General features: G+C 40.9%; 1 protein-coding gene, 1 long non-coding RNA gene and 1 pseudogene across 2 annotated transcripts in view; 2 read left to right on the top strand and 1 right to left on the bottom strand.

Annotated features, from left to right (window-relative positions):
- Positions 1 to 17,253, bottom strand: part of EVA1A (eva-1 homolog A, regulator of programmed cell death) — a 65,013-nt gene that overhangs the window by 14,604 nt on the left and 33,156 nt on the right. The gene's annotated exons all lie outside the window — the stretch shown is intronic.
- On the top strand, positions 4,119 to 7,199 carry LOC130025210 (uncharacterized). Its single transcript, XR_008792648.1, has 3 exons — positions 4,119 to 4,467; positions 4,665 to 4,828; positions 7,063 to 7,199. It is a non-coding gene; the product is annotated as an uncharacterized LOC130025210 (long non-coding RNA).
- LOC130025199 (60S ribosomal protein L9-like) lies at positions 11,672 to 12,242 on the top strand (annotated as a pseudogene).

Below are 17,253 nucleotides of genomic sequence, written 5' to 3' on the forward strand. Positions count from 1 at the left end.
CAAGATTGTTTTCTGGGACCAGCATGCAGCTGACCAGGGCTCCATCCTTGACAACCCATATGGTCCCTCTAGCACCCCTAGGAGCAATTTCTGAGCACAGAGCCAGGAGTAGCCCTGAGCACTGCTGAGTGTGATACTCAAAGCAAAACTAAATAAACAAATAAAAATAAAATGCCACACTTTAAAGAAAAAAGTATTTTCTAAGGAATTTTCTTACTCTGTCCCCAGATTTTAGCCTCTCTTGTGTTCCCAGAACAAGGCACAGTGGCTAAAAGATGTGTTATACTTTGAGCCACTGGTTATGTGTGAGGGGGACCCACTGTGTGGGGTTTTCTTCAGTCACTGACCTGTGTGGCATGAGCAGGTTGGATATAATATCACTCCGCATGCCTTGTCCTCTCCTGACCAGATCTGTCTGTCTAAGACCCTGCCTCGAGGCCAGGCTGCAGGCATTGGCAGCAGAGTAGTGGGTTACTCCGGAAAGACTGGCCTGAATTCTCAGCTGAAAGGGGAGGAGAGCCCTTGGAGATAAACAAGTTCAGCAAGGTCTGAGCTCCAGGGTCCATTTCTGCAGCCTGCTTGGGGCCTTGGCAGGCAGCACTGAGGCTTATCAATGAGGTCTGGTACAGGTGCAGAGACAGCTGACAGGGGCTCCCCTGCCATGCTGTGTCTAGGAGACTTGCTAGAACTCTTTATATATATCCCCCGTATATATATATTTGGTTTTTGGGTCACACCTGGCAATGCACAGGGGTTACTCCTGGCTCTGCATTCAGGAATTACGCCTGGCAATGCTCAGGGGACCATATGGGATACTGGGAATCGAATCCGGGTCGGCCGCTTGCAAGGCAAACACCCTACCCACTGTGGTATCACTCTGGCCCCGAAATGCTAGAACTCTTGTCTATTCATGGTCCCCCAATTTAAGCAGCTCTCTCCAAAGTCCAGGCTTTCCTCATAATTCACATGGCAGAGACACCCCCACCATATCCCACCCCACTCCCCCATCCTCCCACCCTCCTGGGGCCTAGCCAAAAGTTGGGATTTATAGCCGAAAGCTCTGGGGCCTGTGTGAGCACTGGTGGAGTTTGGTGAACCCTTACTCCCTAGGGTCCCTTTGAGTTTCGGGAGAATTGGGTGTGCCTAAAGTCCACTGCCCTCTTCCTGCTTGGTCTGTGTCTTGCCACAAACACACTTACCTCTTCTGTCTAGGCAGCAGCAAGAGCTCCAACCTCTCTTCCTCCTAAGTGCTGCCAATATCACAGGTGACAGTCACCCACCTTCAAACACGCAGGTGCTTGCATGGACCAGGAGCCCTCCAGTGACGCAGGGAGTTGTATGAGATTTACAGTTGGGGACTGGAGAGATAGCACAGTGGGTAGGGTGCTTGCCTTGTATGCAACTAACCTGGGTTCAGCTCCAGGAGTAATTCTTGAGTGCAGAGCAAGGAGTTACCCCTGAGCATTGCTGGATTTGGCCCAAAAAGAAAAATAAAATTTATAGTTGGATTCAAAGACCTATAAGTCTCCTTTCCTTTGCTTTTTTTCCTCCAGCCATCCTTCCTTCCTCCCTCCCTAAGAATTGTATGAAAATATCATCTTCACCAAACTCTTTTGGTGTGGGGGTTGGGGGGTAACTCAACTGATAATCTGTTTTGATCAATCCAGTACATGCTTATTTATTTCATTAATTTATTATGAATCTATAGTGACTTAAGGACTGAGACATAAAGCTTCTCTCCCTCCCCACACCACATCAGATTCACATATAAAGCAGAATAAAGTAATAATCATAATCATAATAATCAGAAACAACAGTATTTTTTTCAGTCCTCTAATTTGTCACTATCAACTGAGTTATGGGGAGCTCGGATCCCTGACTACTGAGACTATGGCCAGAGACTCAGACTATGGTCAGAGTCGTAGGAAAAATGATTCCAATGCTGGCTCAGTACTGCACTGAGCACTGAGTACAGCACTATCACTGCAAACAATCAAAGAGCATTGATTACAGAAAAAAAATTAATGATTCATCTAAACGTCTGCATTAAAAATTACTGTGAGCAAAGTTAAAAGACAAATGTCAATTTTGGAAAACTATTTGTAATAAATAACAGAGACAAAGATCTAATATCCAAAGAGAATCCAGAAATAGCACTTTTTTAAAAAACAAACCAAAACAGGAGGAGGCAGAGAATAGTACAGTGAGTAGGGCAGCTGCTCTGCACACAACCAACCTGGGTTTGATCACCGACACCCCATATGGTCCCCTGATCCTTGCCAGGAGTGATTCGTGAGCACAGAGCCAGGAGTAAGCCCTGAACAGTGCTGGGTGCGGCCCCAAACAAAACAAAAACAGGCCAGGAGATCCCACCACTAACAGTGTTGTCAAACACTAAGAAAAAAAGTTTTAAAATAAAGACCAATAGGGACTGGAGTAGCACAGTGGGTAGGGCATTTGCCTTGCACACGGCCGACCAGGGTTCAATTCCCAGCATCCCATATGATCCCCTGAGCACTGTCAGGAGTATTCCTGAGTGCATGATCCAGAAGTAACCCCTGTGCATCGCCGGTGTGATCCCCCACAAAATTAAATAAATAAATAAATAAATAAATAAATAAAGACCAATAGTCACTACAGAAAGTTGATGGAAGTTGAACAGCTCAAGGATGAATAAATGCGATGGCTCCATCATGCAAAGGGATAATTAGCTAAAGCAGAGATGGACATGTATGGCTTTCAAGTCAAACCAGGCTGCCTGCCACCAGCCTGTGACAAGGACAGAGGCGAGCACATTCACTTATGTCTGTCTGTGTCTGCTTTCATGCGACATCAGAGCTTACTCAATAGATTAGAGACAAAACTGAAAATATTTACTTCCTGACCTTTCCCCAAAGAAGTTTGTTGAGCCATGACATAAAGAAACAAAAAGTAAAGGACAGATTTTTCATCTGTCACATTGTCAAAAATCCAAGTTTGAAATTGTTTTTGTAGAACCTTCTCACTCATAGAGTACATTGTTCAATCTCTTTAGATGGCAAGTTAATAATAATTTATGTACATTTTCATCCAGCAATTCCATTTTTTGGAGATTTTCCTTCTGCAAGGTCATTTGAATATGTGGGTATGCCAGTTAATCATTGCAGACTTACTGCCTTGTGGGAAGAAAACTGAACCACTTCAACCGACCATCAGTAGGCAACTGGCTAAATCATGGCTTATCTTGAGGTGGAGTGATAATATAGTGGATATGGTGTTTGACTCGCATGCAGCCAAACCTGATTTGATTCCCACCACCCGATATAGTCCCCCAAGCCTACCACGAGTTATTCCTGAGCTCATATCTGGGAGTAAGCCCTGAGTACTGTCAGGTGTGGCCCCAAATCAAAATCAAACCAAAACGAAAAAAAAAAAAAGGAGAAGAAGAAATGTAGTTCATCTATAAAACAGAGAGGTATCCAGAGAGGTATGCTGTTCACTAGAAGAATGAGGAAAGGGGTCAGGGAGACAGGTCAGTGGGCTGGAGGGCACATGCTTTGCATGCAGGAGCCCTGGCTTTGATCATTGGTACACATGGCCCCGAGGCACCACCAGGAATGACCCCCAGCCCTGAGCCAGGCGTAGTCTCAGAGCACTGCAAGGGTGTGGCCCCAAATCAAAAACAAAGCAAAACAAAAATGAGGAAGCTCTCTGTATACTGCACGACTGGGGAGATGGCGCAAAGGGCTGAAGCATCTGCATGGCACACCGGGGCCTCTGGTTCATCTACCTAGAGTGGGGCACAGTCCACAAGCATCACAGGGTGTGGTTCAAAATTTTTTAAAAAACCAGAAGGGCACATACAGAGCAGAACTATGATATGCTGCCTGATGTGTCTGTATTTGCTCCCATCTGTGCAAAGAACGCTCGCCGGGAGGCTTCAGGGAAGCCGAGTAATGGGTTACACATGGGGACCAGGTGACATGGGTTTATTTGATCACTGAGCCATGTTTGTTCACTTCCTAGTTTATCATCTACTAGATGTCAGGCTTTTTCTAGATGTTGTGGATAAAAGAAACAAAAAGTTCTGTTTTCCTGTACTCTAGTAGAGGGTCGAGTAAATAGAAATTGAATCTATTTATTTACGTAAATAGAACAGGCTATCAGATGTCAAGGCATTAAGGAGAATAACGGGGGAAATGGAAAGATGCAAAGCGTTGAGGATATGTTGGAGAAAGAGGTAGAAAGGCTGAGCCAAGCAAATCTCACAGAAAAAGTAGCTTTTTTGTGACTGTTATTGTTGTTCTAGAGTACTAGAGATCGAACCCTCATCTGTGTGAGGCGTGTGCTCACATGCAAGCCTGATTTTTGGGCCACATCAGCAGTGCTCAGGGCTTTCTCTTGGCTCTGTGCTCAGGGCTCACTCCTAGCGGTGCTCAGAGGACTGTATGAGGTGTCAGGATCAAACTGGGGCTGACTGCGTGCATGGTGAGTGCTTCGCCTGCTGTATTATCCCTCCAGCCCCACAGGAAGTAGACGTCTTTCTAAGCAACAATCCAAAGGAAACAGAAGTGTGAGACTGGAAATGATATTATCAATTTAACACATTCAATTAAAGGGAGAAGTTAGACTTTCTAATAATATTGTTAGTGTTTATTAATGAGATTATTTTTTATTATTGATAGGGTTATTATCCTCACAAGAAATATTATTGTGAGTCCAAGGAATTGCCTGCAAGCAACTAAAACAAGAACCGTTTATCTGCCCAATCCAAGTGCTGATATCAAAGAATATAAACGTGTGGAAGCGTTTAGATGGACAGGCACGACATGGAGAGTTCTGAAGACAGGTAAGGAGTAAGTCAGGACTAAGGGAAGAATTCTTGGATAAGGGACAGCTTTTCCAAAAGAAAAAGGTGAGAAAAGACTTGGCCAGTGGTTCTGAACGCTGGTGGGAAGGCATGGTCAGGGAGGGCTCTAAATAGGAGCTTTCAAAACTCAAGGCCAGCACTAAAGACTCTGGGGAAGGACCCGAGGAAATGCAGACCGGGGCACCTAGAGCCATGGGTGAGTCCCTTCCCCTGCTCCTTACTCACCCCTGCTCCAGAGCCTGTTGTGTCAACCTGAGCTCTAATGACATCTTGAGTCAGTTAATTCTTTCTTCTAGGAAACTTTTCTGTGTGTGCTAGGATTTTTCTCCATCCCTTTAGACACTCGCAGTAGACATCCCTTCACCACCCCCCACCTCCATCACACTGGTTGTGGTTTACCAAACATTGTTTTAGATCCTTCTGTAAGAAAGTATCACCTCTGGTTATGAACTATTTATCTTGAGGCTGAAAAAAGCCAAAAATTTTCATTTTTACTTCAGAGAGGTGGTCATGTGACACAGTTGTGGCCAACAAAATGAGAGATGTGCAAGAAAGAGCCTTCTTCTTTATCCTCCCTTTTGGAATCTTGAATGAGACCAAGAGCCTAGAGCAGCCACTTTGCAGCCATGAGATGACAAAGATAAATAAGTAAGAAATGACGGGGCTGGAGAGGACAGTACAGCGAGTAGGCTGCTTGCCTTGTGTGTGGCCAACCCTGGTCTGATCCCAGCATCCTGTACAGTTCCCTGAGCCAAACAGGAGTGAATTTTGATTGCAGGTGGGAGTAAGTAACCTCTGAGCACTGCTAGGTGTGGCCAAGAAACAAAACAAAAGAAAAATACCAATCAGTGGCAACAGATCCTGAGGTTGGCCTACAAAACTGAGTCTGCCAAGGAGGGGCATGGATAGGGGTGAAAAGACAATCTGGTGGAAGGTGTGGTGTGGCTATACCGTATGCCTGAAACTCTATTACCACAGTGCCAAAATAAAAATCGAAAGTAATTATAACTAGGAGGAGGAGGAGGAGGAGGAGGAGGAGGAGGAGGAGGAGGAGAACATCAGGATCACCAGGCAGTTGGACAACACATTTCTGGGACAATGGAGCAATGCTAGCTTCCATTTATTTTCAGACTTCTTATGTGGATAACTTAGTACTTAGGTATTTAGGTGACCAAGTTGAGCTTTTCTTTTCTTTGCAATTGAAAACAATCTCAACAGTTAAATCACATAAAACGTGTTTGGGTTTTGTTCTGGAAATGATAAAAATCTTCTGATTCCAAGGAGTTTGTTTTTAATTTTATTGTCATGCCTATTTTAAAATTTTACTTTACTTCTTATAAAATGTAGTCTGTGAAGAGGACTGGATGCAAGTAGACTTGGAAAATGCCATTATAGTAGAAGCAAAGGGAAAAAAACAGGATTCGAGCTAACTTAGGGATCATAGGAATAAACCACAGTGGATAATTTTAGGTACACTAAGAGGTAAACTGTTTTCTCAATAATCAGAGGTTTGAGGATAGATCCTAAGCAATTGGGTATAATCAGCAAAGAAGCATCAAAAGTTAAAAATTATATTTCTAGTATAGGTGATACTTTAAATTGGTAGGATGAAAGGAGCATATATAAAAAAAATAATATTTAGTTTCAGGCTTAATATTAAGGGCATTTAGATATGCAGTTTTGGAAGTAGTAAAAACTTAGGAAAGTATTAATTATTTAAATATATTTATAATCCAACTTTTTAAGTTTTATGAAGCTAACATTGCTTATTACAAAAGTATATATAAATGAGGTAACATAAATAAAGTATAGAATACTTTAAAATATAGTTAATTTAAATAAAATTAAAAATACACAGACAGGTTTGAGGGGAAACTTCAAAAACCTGGAGTGAATATATGTCAAGTACAAGGCTCTGAGTTCCATCCCTGGCATCACAAGCTGCTGAGACCAACCCAAATAATTTTAGGGTTATTTGAGTGTGTCTATGTAATTTATTTAACAACTGGGGAGAGAATTCCTGAGCACTGTCGGGAGTCCTCTCCCAATTTTTAAAATAATTACATAAACACACTCAAATAACCCTAAAATCTAGTTATAATGGTAGTAAAATGTAGTTATGTATACATATACATAGATTATGCTGTATAAAAAGGTAATGTGCTTTATTCACTTAATAGTAATTTTTTTTTTTGCTTTTTTTTGGGTCACAGCCGGCGATGCACAGGGATTACTCCTGGCTCTTTACTCAGGAATTACTCCTAGCGGTGCTCAGTGGACCACATGGGATGCTGAGAATGGAACCCTCGTTGGCCGCGCGCAAGGCAAATGCTCTACCTGCTGTACTATGGCTCCAGCACCAATAGTAAATTTTAAATATCATTCTACTTCAATTAATTTTTTTTCTTTTTGGGGTCACACCCGGAAATGCACAGGGGTTTCTCCTGGCTCTGTATTCAGGAATCACTCCTGGTAGTGCTTGGGAGACCATATGGGATGCTGGGAACCAAACCTGGGTTGGCCACATGCAAGGCAAACGCCCTACCCGCTGTGCTATTGCTCCAGTCCCTACTTCAATTAATATTTATCATCTTTCTAATTCCTTTGTTTTATAAAGAGTTCTGAGATACATCTTTCTCACAGTAAAAAATAAAATTGACCATATCCATAACTATGTCCTAGGATAAAGTCCTACACGAAATTGCTACAGGGTATGCCTTTTTCAGACTTTTGATAAGTGTTTCTAAATCATTCTCTAGAGAATTCATAGTGATTTCGAATCCTACCAGCACTGTATTCATAAACATGTATCTCCAAAGTTTTTTCAAGACTAAACTTATAAACTTAAAACTCAAAGTTTGGAGACTTTTATAAAATTCAATTAACCTTATTATTGTTTTCATTTTGAATTTTTTAAATTGCCAGACTTTGAGTTGCTTATATATTATAGGTAATCTTGTGAGAAAATTACTGACTTGACCTTTGCCATCTTTGGGCTAGGAGCCTTTACTGATTTATAAAGAGCTCTTAATATATATCTTAATCCTTCATTAGTGCTACAACATTTTCTTAGCCTGAATTTTCCATTTTATTTTAGGGTATATTTTGAAAAGCATATTTTAAATTATTAGAATAGTCAAAGTTTAAGAATAGAATTTGTCAATAGAAGGGCCCTCAGAATGGCCACTTAAGTGGCTATTGTGAAGAATGAGAACACGATGTATTCAAAAGCAACTAAGAGATTGAAGCACTATTTGAAAGGATCAGCTGATGTTGGAGACCATGAATTTCTAATAGATTCAATCTGCAAAGATGTTATAGCATTGGGTTATTTGAGTGTAGGAGGAGAAAATAGGGTTAGTAGAGAGTTAGGGTTTTGCTTGCTGATATACTCAGAAGGGGGGCAAAAGAATAAGGGTGTTGTATATATTTTCAAGGGTGTCGCTGAACACTTGGACAAGAAAGGGTAACGAATGCCCTGGGAGAAAATAGGATCTGGAAGCGCCTATGGAGTTGAAGATGGATTCAGTGGGGAGAAAGCATGAGATAGCTACAAGATTAGGGAATTGAATACAAATTTCTTCTATCATTTTTGCTTCTGATACATTTATTGTTTTAAAACAATGATGATTTGTATCTATCCTATTTACCTCCAATTTTTAATTTTCTTTATTCATTTCCTAAATAGTAGGTCAGCTCACACTCAGCCAAGTTTCTCCCATTAACTTACTGACTCAAACACATTTTGTTTTAATCAATGTGTTTTGCATTTCTCTCTCTCTCTCTCTCTCTCTCTCTCTCTTCCTTCTCTCTCTTTCCCTCTCTTCCCCTTACTAACATAACAAGCAGAAGCATTATTTTCCTTGTCTTCTTGTATTCCCAAAAATATATAACTCCCAAAAAAATAGTGTGAGAAGGAGCAAAGTTGGCAAGGAAAAGGAAAAACAGATCTGCACCTTGGGCCTTATGAGGATCACAAGACCAGTGGGTAAACATCGGAGCATTCAATGAGTTACCATGGTCAGTGGTCACAACTCAGGGTCATCCTGGCCCAAATGGCCAACTGCCAAGTACCTCCTGTCCTGAGCAGAACTCCAAAGTCCAGCACTCTGTTTGCTCTCACCAGAGATAGTTCTTAGAACAGTTAATTTGCAAGTATCTGAAGTCTTGAGAACACCAGAAACTCCCTGCCATTCCCTACTCCAGTTTGGGGTTCTCGCCACTACAAAGTTGAGGGGCTCATTGTTCAGTATTTTGAAAACATGCAAGAAGAGTTTCAAACAGCTCTTTTCCAAACCCAGTATCTTTCTTCCCCAGTACAGCCCTGAGAAGCAGCCGAGCAGAGATTCCTCTGAAGTGCAGTATTCTGGGAGAAAAGGGCCCTAGCAAAAGACTCAGAAAGGTGGGGAGGGACAAGGCCTGGTCTCTGCTGATTTGAGACCAATGCAGATTGCACACTGCATCTTTCCAAACACAAAGGAATCAGCCAGGTTAGCCCGCAGAGCCCTCTTCTCTAGAAATCCCCTAGCCTGTTCTCCTAGATCTACTCACAAAGAGCTGTCCTGAGCTTCCTTTCTCTTCAGCCTCCACTTGCATTTGAAGTGGTAATTGAAAATGTCAGATTTTTTTCTTTTGGGGTTACATTCGGCAATGCACAGGGGTTACTTCTGGCTCTGCACTCAGGAATTACTCCTGGTGGTGCGACCATATGGGATGCTGGGAATCGAACCCTGGTTGGCCGCTTGCAAGGCAAATGCCCTACCCACTGTGCTATCACTCCAGCCCCGAAAATGTCAGATTTTGCCTATAAAATCTTCATTTACCTTCTTCACCGCTGCCTAGACATCTAAATAGATAAAAACAATCTGGTCTGCAGTGCAGCATTCAGTGTTAGGAGGAATAACAAAGCAGAGCCAAAGCTGACTCTCAACCCAGTGAACAACTCACTTAAGCCGCAGAACTTCAATCTAGTCATTGGAAACACTGAGTCCACTTTGTATATTTTTAAAGGGCTTATCTTATACGTATGCATTCTGTTCTCAAGAAATGACCTGGAGAGAAGGTCAGCCATCTCTCTGAAAGGGTACAACTTGAACCAAGGAAGGGGGAAAATACATACTTTCACAGAGCTTTTGTGTTCATGTCCTTCAGAAGGTTATCAAATACCTCACAGAGCGCAACATACACACACACACACACACACACACACACACACACACACACACACACAGAGTCTGGGTGGCATTGAAAACCACTGCTCAGAAATAACCAGGCTGATACTCCTCCCGGCCTGCCTCACATCAAAGTTAAACACATAATAACAGAAGCCAACAGTAGCCCCAGGCCACTTCATTCCCTCACTCTTGCCAAAACACGAAACTAAACATTTTCAGCTACTCCAATCCCTCTGAACCCCTCATGTGCCAAATTAGCAAATGTCAAGCTTAACTCTCCAACCAGAAGACCTTTCATCTCCAAACCCCACAGACCAGGGCGCCCCTCTGCTATTACGCAGTGTTTTGCTCTGGAGGGTCCTGGCCCTGCCCTGATCAAACAACTACCTGAGACAAACGAATATGCCGCGAGGATGTTGCTGAGCAAAGCCATCTCCTCACACTCCCGGGTCCCCGTGGTGGCTCTGGGCAGCAGCTGGCGGGCAGCCTGGACGCAGCGCCCGGGGGAGGCCTCCTGGAGATGCTTCCACAGGACCCTCTTCTGTTTGGGGACACAAAATGAGTCATGAGTATATATTCTGCGTTCCTGGGGCCCTGGGTGGTCTACAGACAGTTACCCGGCGTTCCAGGCAACAGCAAGCTCTTACATTGCCCTTTTCTTAACCTTCAGCCTGTCTTGTTCCCCTTCTCCCAGCTTCCTCACCTTTCCTCAGACTGTGCACGGTGTTCTCCCGGCTGGCCTCGAAGGCCAGGCATCTCTGTAGTCACCACTTTGGAGGCCCCAAGCCACAGCTGCTCTTTGCCTGCTCTGCTTTCCTCTGCACTGGAAACACCCTTGTACTCTGATCGCTTGGTTTTGGGTCACACAGGTCACCAAATGCGTGCCCTTAGCCATGGGTCAGACGAGACTCTTCCAGAACTGCCAGCAGAGTTCAAAGACCCACAAGCCCATGAGAGCAGAGGCAAGTTTGATGCCCTTAGTATGCATGCAGCTGACTCAGTTCAATCCCCGGCCCCACCTGTTGCCCTGAGCATCACCAGGTATGGCCCAGAAGGCCTGAATGCATTTCTGGAGTGGTCCAGGAGATCCCGGGCACTGCAGGACCCAAGCAATAGTATATCTTTGGGTCTCTCATAAACTGCAACCTGATTGGCTAAGAATAGCTATTTGGGGACATCAGTGTCCTGAGCACTGTTTAGGATATTCACACCCTACAAAATTAAACTAAAATTAAAAAAGAAAAGCTGGACCCTTCTATGTATTAATGGATCAAAGACTAAGACCTAGAGATAAAACTATGAGATTCTTAGGAGATAGCTAGGAGGCATACTTTATGACACTGCATTTAGTAATCATTTCTTGGCTATGACAACCAAAAGCATATGCAACAAAAATAAACTAGGTAAAGCAGATCATAATGAAATGTGAAATTTCTGTCCATCAAAAGAAACAAACAAAATAGTGAAAAGGGCAACTCTGAAATGGAATAAAAAGAGTTGCAAATCATATCTCTGAGTTAATAAATAGAATATATAAAGAACTATAAGTCAAGCAGCAAACAATCTGATATAGAAGTTGAACAACAATCTGATATAGAAGTTGAACAAAAGACTTGAAGATGCTACTTTTGTTGCATCTACTGTGAGAATGAAGACCATCCTCAGCAACCAGACTGTCGACATTCCTGAGAATGTCGACATTTTCCTCAAGGACTGCACAGTCATCGTGAAGGGCCCCGAGGCACCTTGCAGAGGTACTTCAATCATATCTACTTGGAACTTCAGTCTCCTCGGCAAAAAGAAGAGGCTCCAGGTTGACAAATGGTGGGGAAATCGAAAGGATCTGACTATGGTCTGCACCATCTACAGTCATGTGCAGAACACAATCAAGGGATCACACTGGGCTTCCGCTACAAGATGAGATCTGTGTATTCCCATTTCCCTATCAATGTGGTTATTCAGGAGAATGGGTCACTTTTTGAAATCCAAAATTTCTTGGGTGAAAAATATATGCGCAGGGTTCATATGAGGTCAGGTGTTGCTTGTTCTGTCTCTCAGGCCCAGAAAGACGAGTTGATCTTGAAGGAAATGACATTGAACTTGTCTCAAACTCAGCTTTATTCAGCAAGTCACAACAGTAAAAAACAAGGATATCAGAAAGTTCGGGGATGGTATTCTATGTTTCTGAAAAAGAAACTATACGGCAGGCTGATAAATAAGATCTAAGTTTTCTGCCTACAGAAAGCAGAATATACAGGTTGATTCTTCACACCTATTTGTGATAATGAGATGCAATAAATCTGTATGACTACCAAAAAAAAAAGACTTGAAGATATTTATCCAAAGAAAATGCAATGAAGTTATGAATAAGCACATGAAAAGGCATTCAGCATCACTGATCATTCATTTATGAAAGTCAAAATCTGGAAGCAATACAAGTGTCTGAAAATAGAGCACTGGATAAAGGAAACTAATGCATATATATATATATATATATATTAGAATACTACTTAGAATTTTTTTTTTTTTGCTTTTTGGGTCACACCTGGTGAGGCACAGGGGTTTCTTTTGGCTCACGCATTCAGTAATTACTCCTGGTGGTGCTCGGGGGACCATATGGGATGCTGGGAATCGAACCCCAGTGAGTCGCGTGCCAGGCAAATGCCCCACCTGCTGTGCTACTGGTCCAGCCCCAACTAGTTATTTTTTTAAAAGATAAAATTCATGCAATTTTCTGCTGTGTGGATGGATCTGGAGATAATCAAGCTGAATGAAGTTAGTCAGAAGGAGAGGGGCAGATATAGAATGATCTCACATATGTGGGATATAAAGAACAACAGTAAGAAAACAACAAATGCCCAAAGGCAAAAGAAATGGAAAACCGGACAACTGAACTTCAGAAGAAAGTTTATGAGAACAGAAAAACAGAGAGTGAAAGGAGTAGAATGAGGGGTTTGGTGGAACACTGGGACAATGACAGAGGAAAATAACACTATGGTTGGGGGGGCTGTGGAATGTTTTACGCAAGAACACTACCACTAACAGTATTGTAAATCATCATGCTAAAATTTAAAAGGTCATATTTTTATAAAAAAGAAAGAAAACACAAATCCGAGATGGAATGATAGAACATGGATTAGACACTTGCTCTGTACATGGCCAAGCAGGATTCTATTTCTGGCAACACATATGGTCACTCGAACACTACCAGGAGTGATCTCAGAGAACAGAGCTAAGAGTAAACCCTGAACACCACCGAGTCTAGTCCAACCTCAGCCCAAAACCCCTTACTATAAGATACTATTCCATCTCCTTTAAAATGATTACTATAAAATGATAATAACTGACTGAGGTTGTGGAGAAGTTGGGCCCCCCTATACTATTATTATAACCACTATTTCTATATTAGAAAGTAAAACTATAATAACAGTATAAATAACAGTCTTATAATTCCTAAAAAATTAAAATTTAAATTATTATATGATTTAGCAATTCTACTTTAAGGTATATCCACAAAAGAACTAAATTCAGGAACTCACAGAGATATTCATTTAACAATAATTAGGCTGCATATTCACAATAGTTTAAAGGTAGAATTCAAATATCCAAGCAAGATGAATTAATAAATAAAATGATGTGCTTTTGTGCAATGAAATCTTATGTATAGTATTAGAAAGGAAGGAAATCCTAAACTATACTAAAGCTATAGTAATCAAAGCATTGTGGTGTTAGAATAAGAGCAAACATTAGACCAATGGGAGAGAATTGAGAGCCCAGAGATAAAATATCACATATATGAACAGTCAATTCAGAACAAAGAAGACAAGAGCATAAGGTGGAAAAAGAAAAAGCTTTCCAAAAAAATGATGATGGGAAAACTGGTTAGTTATATATAAAAGAAAGAATGGAACTTTCATACCATACACATAGTTAAATCCATTTTTTAATCCATTAAAAAATGGATTAAAGGCCTAGATGTAGACCCTAGGCCTTAATTATGTTGAAGATGACATAGACAAAACATTCCATGATACTGGTTTCAATGTTGTGTTCAGTGATTAAACTTCATTGACTAGGAAAATAAAAGTAATACTAAACAAATGGGCCTAAATTAAGCTAAGTCTTCTACACCGCGAAGAAATCTTTTGCTAAGAAAAAAAAAAAGATATTAAACTGAGTGAGAAAAAACATTTACTTGCCATACAAGTTCAGCAAAGAAAGAACTAATACCCTCAATATTAAAAGAACAAAACCCAACAACAAAAGCCAAATAACCATGTTAAAAACTGAGAGAAGAATCAAACAGACATATCCAAGACTACATATAGATGGCCAACAGATATGTGAGAAACTGCACATTATGATTTATTTTCAGGGAAATATAAATCAAAACAACAATGAGATATTACCTTATGCCAGTAAGTGTAAATTATTTATATCAAACAAGAAAACAGAAACTACCAGTCAGTGCCGCACAGGGCAAGAAACCCTCATTTATTATAGGTGGGACTATAAACCTGCTTCAGCCTCTATGGAAAATAGAATAGAAACTTCTTAAAGATTTAAAATGAGAACTACAATATTGTCCAGTAATTCCAATTCAAGGTACCTATCCAAAGAATACAAAAACACTAATTTGAAAAAATATATGCACATCTATCTTTATAGATATGCAGTTTGCTATAGCCAAATTCTGGAGACAACCCAGTGGCTCATGACAGGTGAGTGGATTTAAAAGCAATGGCACACATGCACAGTGGAATATTACTCAACTATAAGAAAAATAAAGTCTTGTCTTTTTTTTAAAAAAAAAAAAGCAACATGGGTAGAATTGGAGATTACCACACTAAGCAAAATAAGCCAGAAGGAGAAATACCAGCTGATCAAATACCAGCTGATCTTGCTCATATGTGGTATATAAAGAAACTACAGCAATAAAGAAATTAAGAACTTAAGGAAACATACAATATCCAATAAAAGCTTGTCCTTATATTATGAGAACTGAGTTTACTAAAGGTGGAAGAGAGAACTGAAATGGTACTATGGTAGGGTATATCAGCATCTTCGTGGTAGACAGGTATAGTGAATAATACTCTACCCCTAAAACATATATTTAAATTCTTGTAAAAAAAATTCTTGTAAACTTCAGTAATAATAACAGGAAGGAGGAAATTCTGACATAAGCTACAACATAAAACTTGGGACTATTATACTAAATGAAATAAGATAATATTTAGAACAGATATGGTATGATGCCAATTAAGTACCCAGAGTAGACAAATCAATAGAGACTAGAAGTGGAATGATGGTTGTCAGGAATTGGGGTAGGGGAAGGGTTAGAATTATTGTTTATTAGGCACAGGGTAAGATGTTTCCATTTTACAAAATGAAAGTGTTGTAGAGACGTTTGGCAATGATTGTTGTACAACAATCCATAATGTTAATACACTTAATGACACTGAACCATTGATAGTCCTCCCCACAGTCACTTCTCCAAGCAGTACCAGGGTGCCTCAATCAGAACATTAAGACAAAAGCCTGAACCGAGCAAGAAGAGTCTATTCAGAACAGTCCCATTGTAAAATTCTAGTCTGAAAGCACTTAAAGAGAGATGCCCAAACTTCAAAAATGAGACAAGAAAACAGAGTTAAATTCCTACATTTTCACCCTATGTTCTGGTCAGTCAAGTAACTTAACATATTGGATGATACCCAGGCATAGCAGAGAAGGGAAGACTGTCTAATTTCTTGAGCACATCAGTTCAAACGCTAATCTTGTCCTAAAACACCCTCAGAGATAAGAAACAATAATGTTTAATTTACAGTAATGTAAATTGACTGTGGCCAGTCAATTTGACCACAGTAGGAAATGCAAAAATGTGTTTACTCTCAGACAAACCACCAGTGGAAAGTGTCCAGGCTCCCTGGAACTAGACCATGTCTTTAAGGTCTTCAAGGGATAGCTGAGGAAGAAGGGTTTGAAAGTAGAATTTGACGTGGATTTATAATTCTCTAACTTCTGAAGATCTTATTTCATTGGGACTCTCCTGAATAGACTACATCATCAGCTTCTCTGGTTCTCCAACACAGATGGCAAATCTTGGGACTTCTCGGTCTCCATAATTATGTGAGATAATGTCTCCTAATAATTGTACATATGTATGTGTGTGTAAATAATAGCATGAGTACAAAACACACATTCAACCTCAAGTGCAATTTTGTATTCTGTTCCTCAAGAAATCCCATCACTGGATAGACAGCTCCTAGAATAGTGATTGTTAATTTTTGGCAGTTTCTCACCGGGGAACATTTAGCAGAATACAGAGACATCTTTGATTGTCATTCCTGCAGTAAGAGCTGATACTGGCATTAAGTAGGCAGCTGGAAAATACATGCCAATCATCCTACCATACTCAAGATATCCCTACACATACAACAAAGACTTCTAACACAACATATTAATGGAATGTGGTTGAGAAACTCCATTCCAGGGCAACTGGCATCACTTTGCTGACTAGCTAAAACTGTTGTCAGTGCTAGTACCTCAGTTGCATCACCAGCACAGTTAGAAAGGTGACAGAAGGGCTTCTGGGAAACTCCCAGTAGCCTTGCTTGAAGTATCACATGTCCTAGCCTGGTTCAAGGGCATAATGATTCCAGTAATCATAAGTGAGATCCTGGAGAACAGCTACATTAACCAAATCCTTCTGAGAACACATCAACAATACCGATCTCTTCAGTCCTAACCAGAGAGACAACTGGCATAAGATTTTTATCTGGTCCTTTAGACAAGTCAGCCATAGGGATTTTCTTCATGTGATCCTCACCAAGAAAATCCCTGAGGCTGACTTGTCAAGAAGAAGACCTGACACAAAATTACAACTAAGTGGATGTAAATTTTCAAAGTCAGGACTTTCCCACTGCATTAACCCTGCACGATTCCAGGTGGGGTTGGGGTGGGATGGTGGCTGGAAATCAAAACCTGTGAATCCAAATCACTTTACGTTCTCTATACTCTCTCTCTTGAGTTAGTTATATATATATTGACTGCTATAAATCTTATTTTCCAACCAGTTTCATTTTTTTGTTTTTGTTTTTGAGCTTTTCCTTTTGTTTTGGGACCACACCTGGCAATGCTAAGGTATTACTCCTGGCTTTGTGCTCAGGAATCACTCCTGGCAGTGGTCTGGAGCCATATGGGCTGCCAGGGATCAAACCCAGGTCAGCTGTT

The sequence above is a fragment of the Sorex fumeus genome, unplaced genomic scaffold, assembly GCF_029834395.1.
Source record: "Sorex fumeus unplaced genomic scaffold, SorFum_2.1 ptg000003l, whole genome shotgun sequence".
Classification (NCBI taxonomy): Eukaryota; Metazoa; Chordata; class Mammalia; order Eulipotyphla; family Soricidae; genus Sorex; species Sorex fumeus.